A 9,645-nucleotide genomic window follows, 5' to 3' on the forward strand; every position below is an offset into this window, starting at 1 on the left:
GCTATCAAATTGTCTTTCAGGAGTGATTGTAGAGACGAGCTAATTTGCACCGTTTTGAATTCATCTGTCTCGACCAAAGGTACCGAGATAAGGTCTTCCACCAGTTGTCCTCGTTCGTGAGTTTGGACCCGAGGATCCAGTGACTCGATCATGGATACCTCGGTTGGAGCTTTAACGGCTGTCGCGTAGCAACGTCTTGCGTCTTGCTGATCTCCTTTAACGACTCCTACTCCTGACTTAGTCGAGAATTTCATGGAGAGGTGGTATGTAAATACAACGGCCTGGAGAAGACTTAGAGAAGGTCGGCCGATTATAGCGTTGTAAACGGACGACTGATCAACCATCAGAAAGTTGACCATTACTGTCGCCTGATGCGGAGGGTTTCCGGCAATAAGTGACAGTAAGATGATCCCTTCTAGGAGTGTCTGTCCTCCCGAGAATTTGATCATCTGGGTACGAACCAGCTGCAATGCTGATCGTTCAACACCCATTTTATCGAACGCATGAGTAAACAGTACGTCAGCAAATGATCCTGTGTCGATGAGTATGCGGAACACCCTTCGATTTGTGATGGTGAGAGTGATTGAAAAGGCCAAGCTATATGTCCTAGAGGGGGGGGGGGGGTGAATAGGACAGTACCAAATAAAACTTATAACAGCGGAATAATAAAGAAAATGATAGCCAAAGTAAATTACAATGCAGGAAAGTAAAATAACCTCAAAATTCAGATCTTGAGAGGTTGATACAAATGTTGTTCTAAGGACAACCTTACACCAAAAACAGAGTTTATGGTAGGACAACCTTATTTCTAGAAAGATCTTTGTATCAAGTCTCAAATCGAAGAGGAATACAAAAAGAAATACAAACTGAATTGAAAGAACTTGTAATTAAAAATGTATTTTTTTAGGGACAGCCATACACCATAAAAATGGCAGGGCAACCTTGCTGGAACAACTTTCAAATGAAATTGAAATTCAAGCTGATAAAGGAATGGCTGAAAATAAATTCTAAATTATTACAACATTCACACAAAGCTTGAATTAAATGATTACAACATTCACCACCATACATACAACCCACAAAAGAATAATTAAAGAATAGAAGAATAAAACAATCAACCACAACACAAGGGTTTATAGTGGTTCGCCTGTGTGTTCACCAACTGTTAAACAACAGCCACACAAAAAGCTATTCCACTCCTAATATCCTCACACAGGGGATATTAGCGTTCACTAAAAATAGGTTTTCCCAGGTTCACCCAAAACCCTTACAATTGTGTCTTTGTATGTGGGCTTACACAATTAAAAAAACCCCACTTCTGAGTTTTCCTGGCTTGCCTCAGATAACCAATATAACAAGATTTTTCAGGCAAATCTTGAAAGAAACCAAAATAATAGAAAGGAATTTACAATATGTAAAATACCTGACTATCTCCTTCGTTGTAGCAGCCCGGTAGAACCAAATCACAGTAGATGATTGAATGTCCAAGTTCAATGTCCAGTACTCGATTACAATGGTTCTAATTCTAATAGATTTTAAATTAAACCAAATAGGGCTTGCCTTAATTGATTTTGATTCTAAAGAAAGGGAATAACAATTCCTCTTTTCAAATCAGATTGGAATAGTAGAAATAAAATCAATTAAAATAAAGCTAAGGAAAGAGAATATTAAATAAGCACACTTAGCTTAGATGGAGCACAGAATTATCTCTCAGATGTTCGACAAAGATTGGCTTGAATACTTTAATTAAATCGATAATTTCTTCTGAGATTCGTGCACTATTTATAGGTGAAAAGATCAGGTCTTTGACTGGTCTAGAGTGCTCTTCGACTAGTCGAAGCCATAACAGATATTTGAAAAATCCGGCGGGATATGCTTTGGCCGTTCTACGACTGGTCGTAGCTCTCCTACGACTGGTCGTAGGTCACCTACGACTGGTCGTAGGTCCTGTAAACTATCGCTAGACTTCGAGTCGAAGGTTGTACGACTGGTCGAAGATCAGTCGACACTGTTCCTACGACTGGTCGAACAGATTCCTGGACTAGTCGAAGGCTAACAGATTTTATCCGAAATTTGTAACAAACTTACGACTGGTCGAGGATTTTCTTAGACTGGTCGAAGCAAGTTTAGGACTAGTTGAAGAAGGCCTAGGACTAGTCGAAGAACAGACCAATCACATGTAAAATAACATTCGACTTATGTATCCAAAATGACCTACTTCTAAGGTCAACCTATGGTGAATCAAACCTCAACCATGAAGTAAAGGACATTGAAACATTCAGAACTTGTGACCTTGAAGTATGAGCTTTGTAACTAAACCTTGATGTAGATTAAACCTTGATGTAGCTTAAACCTTGATGTAGCTCAATCTTGAAAGTGTACAAACTGCTTTGAACTCTTCTTGAAGTCTTGCAGCTTGAGTCTTGTCTTGTGAGCAGTTCTTTCATTCAAGAATGATCCTTGTACTTGGGAGCTTTGCTTGTCTTGTGAGCTTAGCTTGTTCATGAATGTTGATCCTTGAGAGAGTCTTCACTTAAGCAAGTTATATATAACATAACAGTGATTTTGTCACCACAAATTTGACAACAAACAGGGATATAAACTATAGCACTTACAATCTCCCCCTTTGTCAAATTAGTGACAAAACACATAACCAAACAAAAGTAAAACGACTGGTTAATACCTGCAAATCAATATTCAAATTTCAATATTCAACATGCAACCAGTTTCAACATTCAACAAGAGCCAACATATACTCCCCTTGGCTCCCCACTCCCCCTGAGTAACATAACCAATGCTACTCCTCTCACAATCATATTAAGAACAAACCATTCTCCCCCTTTTTGTCACAATATGACAAAGGAGAACTAAATAAAGGAAGTCATGAGAGGAAACATGAGGAAGTAAGAGAGTATAGCAAAAGAGTCATAGAGGTACTCAAGATAGCATCACATATATCCAGCATAAATATTACATCAAGAACAAATATCTAGCATAAAATATAAATAGAATCCATCTCAAACCCAAGCAAACAAGTACTAAGTAATAAAGTTATTACAGACCAGAAGTCTCATAAAAACTAGTCAGAACTAGAACTTGATGAAGGAGCAGGAATAGAAGGATCAAGTTGGTGCATGCCTTTGTTCAAGCGCCTAAGATATTTGCACATGTACTTAAATTGCAAATCATGAGCAACAGACATGTTTTCTAACTTAACATTTATGTTCTCAACTTTACCCTCTAATGCACTCAGACGTGCATCAACATCAGATGGTACAAAATCTGGATCATTAGCTGAGTCAGAATCCAGTTCCTCAAAAATGTTATCCATATTAATATCAACACCAGCTTCTTCAGGACCACCACCACCACCACCACCTTGTTCAGGAAGCAGATCCAACTTCATCTTATTGATATTTGTATTGTTGAAGATCAGATGATGGATTGGTGCTTCATCAACAGGCATATCGACTAACATATGAGTAGCCAATACAGTCATAAAATAGGCAAAAGGAATATCACTATGACCAGGATGGAGTTGAAACTGAAGAATGAAATGACAGATTAAGGATGGTAAACAAATCCGAGTACCATTTGAGATAGCATGGATAACACGAACCATAAATGAAGTCAAGTCAGATTTATTACCCGAACGAGGATACAGATTAGACACACAGATTCTGTGGAGAATTCTGTATTTGGGTAACAAATACCTTGCGGGAAGCGCATTCCCTTTTTGAGTCCATTGAACATCCATGTTGCACAAGTCTCTAGTTAGCATGCGTTTTTCAGCCATTGAGGGTTTATCAGTTAAGTTATGAATTGGAATACCCTCATCATTCACAGGAATTTCCATAAGGGCTGAAATTAAATGACGATCAACGTCAAAAGGCCCTTCTCTAGTAGATATTTGGAAAGTTAAATTATCCTGTGAAAATGCACTAATACATGTAAACATGGATTGGGCAATGGACCGGTATGCAGGCCCACCCCAATGTAATAAGTTAACCCAACCTACAGCTTCAAGCAGAGGAAGGATGTCAAAAGGTGCAATATGATTAACATCAACAGCATGCTCAACAATAACATTACGAGATCTAATGTCCCTAACATATGATGGATCATCATTAGGAACAAGAAGTTGACGCTTAGAAATAGCAGTCGATCTGGAGGAAGAAGATGGACTACGGGAAGTAGTTTTTCTACCTCTAGAAGCCATTTGCAACAAGGATTTTAAGAAAATAGGAAGTTGCAAAGAATTGAGAAGTGGGTTTTCTTAAAACAGATCTTTCAAGATCTAAACCCAAATTCAATGAATTTTAAAATAGAAAGCTTCAAGAGAGAAAAGGAACCAATCTAGACACAAATATGCAAGAAAAAGAGGATTTGGAACACTAACCTTGAAGGACTTGAAAGATGGGTTCGACAAGTCAAAGTTCGGCTCCAAGGAGAAGAAAGAAGAAATGAGGAAGAAAGTGAAAAATCCCCAATTTGAAGTGAAACCCGTGTTCTACGACTAGTCGTGGGTATCTACAACCGGTCGTAGGACGACTGGTCGTACAAACCCCAAAAAATTAAATTTTCTTGCAATTTAAACAAAAATTGGAATTCAATCTAGCAAATATATACAATATTATACAAGAAGGCATAAATTATCAATTTAAAATGCACATGCCAAGATCAAATTCATCTTTTTGAACCTGCTTTTATCAAGAGGTTTTGTGAAAATATCAGCACGTTGATCTTCAGTAGGAATATATTCTAGAGATATAACTTTTTCTTCTACTAATTCCCTTATATAATGAAATCTAATGTCAATATGCTTAGTACGAGAATGCTGAATAGGATTTTTTGAAATATTTATCGCACTGGAATTATCACAATGTAATAACATAGAATCCTATTTAATTCCATAATCACTTAGCATTCGTTGCATCCAAACAAGCTGTGTACATGCATTACCAGCTGCGATATACTCAGCTTCAGCTGTTGAAAGTGATATAGAATTTTGTTTCTTACTAAACCAGGAAACTAGACAATTTCCAATGAAAAACAACCACCACTGGTTGATTTTCTATCATCTAGATTACTAGCCCAGTCAGCATCCGAGTACCCAGCTAATTGGACATCGGTTTCATGAGGATACCAGAGACCAAGATTTACAGTACTTGCGACATATCTAATAATTCGCTTGACAACAATCAAGTGAGATTCTTTTGGATCAGATTGATATCTTGCGCAAATACCAACACTTAGAGAAATATCAGGTCTACTAGCAGTTAAATATAAAAAACTACCAATCATACTCCGATAAAGTTTTGAGTCAACATTTTTACCATTAGAGTCTTTTGATAGTTTCAGGGTAGTACTCATAGGAGTATCAAAATTTTTGTCATTTTCAAATTCAAATCTCTTGATTAGATTCAAGACATACTTAGATTGAGAAATGAATATTCCTTCAGATTGTTGCTTTACTTGCAATCCAAGGAAATAAGTCAATTCCCCAACCATGCTCATTTCGAACTGTGATTTCATCAAATCTGCAAACTCAGTAGTCAAGTCAGTACAAGTTGATCCATAAATGATATCATCAACATAAATCTGTACCATTAAGATATGATCATTATGTTTTTTAATAAACAGAGTTTTATCAACAGATCCCATTTGAAAATTATGATTTAAAAGAAATTTCGTTAGTTTCTTATACCATGCCCTAGGTGCTTGTTTTAATCCATAAAGTGCCTTTGTAAGCCGATATACATGATCAGTATTTTTGGAATCTTCAAATCCCATTGGCTGTTCAACATAGACTTCTTCATGTAAATCGCTATTTAAAAAAGCACTTTTCACATCCATCTGATAGATCTTTATCTTTCTAAAACATGCAATGGATATAAATAGTCTGATAGATTCAAGACGTGCTACTGGTGCAAAGGTTTCATCGAAATCAATTCCTTCAATTTGAGTATAACCTTGTACCACTAGTCTAGCCTTGTTTCTAATTATATTTCCACATTCGTCAGACTTATTTTTGAAAATCCATTTTGTTCCAATGATGTGTTTATTTTTAGGTCTTGGTACGAGATACCAAACATCATTTCTTACGAATTGGTTGAGTTCATCTTGCATCGCAACAATCCAGTTTTCATCAGCAAGAGCTTCTTTTACGTTAGATGGTTCAATTTGGGATGTAAAACATACACAATTACATATATCTTCAAGTTGTCTACGGGTGCGAACACCGGTGAGAGGGTTTCCAAGAATTTGTGTGGTTGGATGATCTTTAACAGTCCTCAACTCAGAATCAGTTTGATTCGATGAAGTATCAGGTTTATCAATGATTAGTACTTCATCATTATCTGAATTAGAAGTTGGTGTGTTTAAATGATCATCAATGACAACATTGATCGATTCTTGAATCACACCAGTCCTTTTGTTCAGGACCCTATAAGCTCGACTGTTTAAAGAGTACCCTAGAAAAATACCTTCATCACTCTTCGTATCGAACTTTCCCAAATTTTCACGATCACGTAAGATATAGCACTTGCTGCCAAAAACTCGAAAGTATTTAACAGTAGGCTTTTTATTGAACCACAATTCGTAAGCCGTTTTATTATTATCTTTTCTAGTGTATACTCGGTTAATAATATAGCAAGCTGTGTTGACTGCTTCAGCCCAAAGATTTTTTGAGAGCTTCATGCTATTCAACATGACATTAGCCATTTCTTGAAGCACCCTATTCTTCCTTTCAACAATTCCATTTTGTTGTGGAGTTTTGGGAGCAGAGAATTCATGTAATATTCCTTGGTCGGTACAGAACTTCTCAAAATTGCTATTCTCAAATTCAGATCCATGATCACTACGAATTTTACTGATTTGAGAAGATTTTTCAGTTTGAATCCTTTTGAGAACTTTTCTTACTTCTTCAAGGGTTTCAGATTTATCCCTTAAGAAGACTACCCATGTATATCTGGTAAAGTCATCAACTATTACCAAGATATACTTTTTACCACCACAACTTTCCGTTCTGATAGGTCCTATCAAGTCCATGTGGAGAAGTTCGAGTGGTCTTGATGTGGTATTTGAATTCACCTTTTTGTGTGAGTTCTTTGTTTGTTTGCCTATCTGGCACTCACCACATATTTTATCTAATTTCTGAAGTTTGGGTAAACCTCTTACAAGTTCTCGTTTGCTCAATCGATATAAATTTCGATAATGTACATGTCCAAGACGTTTGTGCCATAAGTCAGTCTCGTCTGTATGGACCATGTGACATGTTTGATTAGATGAGCTGGATTCACTAATAATATAGCAATTTTCAGACGTTCTACATCCAGTTAATATTACAGAACCCTTATTGTTTAGTATTTCACAGCTTTGATTAGAAAACCGAACATTATGGTTATTATCACATATTTGTGATATACTAAGCAAGTTGTGTTTTAGGCCTTCAACGTATAAAACATTTTTAAACACAGGAATATTAAAAAGTTGAACCGTACCTTGGCCTATAATCTTGCAGTTGTTACCATCACCAAATGTGACTGAACCATCAGTCATATCTTTCAGATCGGTGAATAAAGCTTTGTCACCTGTCATATGCCTGGAGCATCCACTGTCTAGGTACCACTTTGAATGACTTGTTGCTTTGAAAGCAGTGTGAGCAACCAAGCAGGTGACTTTAGGAACCCATTTCATAACTGTTTTGGGTTTAGGAACATAGTTGGTCTTCTTCTGTGTATATTTGTAGGAATGACCTGTAGAGTTAGATTTTAAGAGCTCCTTGAGTAAATCAACTATCTTTTCAGCTAGTGGATTTCGTTTCTGATTAAAGTTGACATGGCTGTTTCTAGGTTTTTGAAAAGTTTTTGAATTTCTAGAAAAATCTTGATAAGTACTTTTCCCTTTTGAGTTTGAGGACTCTCCTTTAACAAATATAGGAGGAGTATACTTTTTTTTAGGAGGTAGATTTTTATCATAGCCCAACCCGGATCGATCGCCACATTTTCTTGATCCGGATAAAAGTTTCTCTAACTTGGATCACCTTGGGCATATTTCCATGTGTCCTTTAAACTCAGAAGAGAAGATACTTCTGTTTTAAGATTCTCAATTTCAGATTTTACAATTAGTGAGTTTTTGAATTCCAAATCACATTTTGATTTTTCAAAACAATCTGAAATTTGTGATTTTTCTAAGACAAGTGATTCAAAACAATTTTTGAGTTTAGAAAACTTTTCTTTTTGAAGTTTAAGTTTGATAGCAATTTTACAACTTTCCTTATATAGGGCATTGTAAGCGTCTTGAAGATCATCTTCATTTTCACATTCACTATTCAGATTTTCTTCACTTGTAGAGTCATTATCTGAAAATGTGAATTTGGCTAGAGTCATAAGAGCTTTAACCTTATTGCCCGACTCAGTTTCAGAATCTTCTGATTCAGAAGAACCTTCAGAATCAGATGATTCATCCCATGTAGCCAACATACCCTTCTTCTTGAGTTTGTCCCTTTTAGGACATCTATTTGCTAAGTGCCCATATTCTAGACAGTTGTAACATTGACTATCTTTCAAAGATTTTCGAGATTTGAGTCTAAACTTCTTTTTGTCATTTGATTTTTGAAAATCAACCCTTTTCTTGCTTTTGAAAATCTTGTAAAATTTTTTAGCTAGAAGAGCCATATCATCTTCTGAATCAGAATTTTCTTCTGAATTACATTTAGAAGATTTTAGTGCGATAGATTTTCCTTTAGGAGCTTTAAAGTTTAACTCGTAGGTTTGTAGTGAACCAACTAGTTCTTCTTCCCTCATATTATCCGTATCACGAAGTTCCTGGATCGCGGTTACTTTAGAATTGAACCGTTCAGGAAGTGAGCGTAATATTTTTGCACACACTTTACTTTCTGGGATTTTATCGCCAAGACCCCACATTGAGTTTACAATGTCATTCAATCTAGTGTAAAAGTCCATAAACATTTCATTTTCCTCCATATGAATTTCTTCAAATCTGGTTGTGAGGAGTTGGACTTTAGATTTTTTGACAATTGTAGTACCCTCGTGTGTCATTTCTAATATATCCCAAGCTTGCTTTGTAGTATCACAGGAAATGATTCTTTTGAACTCATCCGGTGATAGTGTGCAAGTAATTGCATTCAGTGCTTTAGCATTTGCACTACTCTCACTTTTCTGAAGTGTGGTCCATTGGTAATATGGTGTAACTTTCATTGATTTTGAACCGTCAACCCTAGTAACTTCCATGATAGGAGGATTCCATTCAGTCACTGTGTCTTGCCACACATTTTCATCCATTGATTTGAGGAAGATCCTCATTCTGGCTTTCCAATAGGCATAGTTGGAGCCATCAAAGGGTGGAGGCCTAGTGACTGAAAGGCTATCAAAATTTGACATCTTAAATAGCTTAAATCGTTAGCTCAGGAATTAAATCCAAGAATAAAAAAAAGAGCTATTAGGCTCTGATACCACTTGAAAAGGCCAAGCTATATGTCCTAGAGGGGGGGGGGGTGAATAGGATAGTGCCAAATAAAACTTATAACAGCGGAATAATAAAGAAAATGATAGCCAAAGTAAATTACAATGCAGGAAAGTAAAATAACCTCAAAATTCAGATCTTGAGAGGTTAATACAAATG

This window comes from Magnolia sinica, chromosome 8 (assembly GCF_029962835.1).
Source record: "Magnolia sinica isolate HGM2019 chromosome 8, MsV1, whole genome shotgun sequence".
Lineage (NCBI taxonomy): Eukaryota > Viridiplantae > Streptophyta > Magnoliopsida > Magnoliales > Magnoliaceae > Magnolia > Magnolia sinica.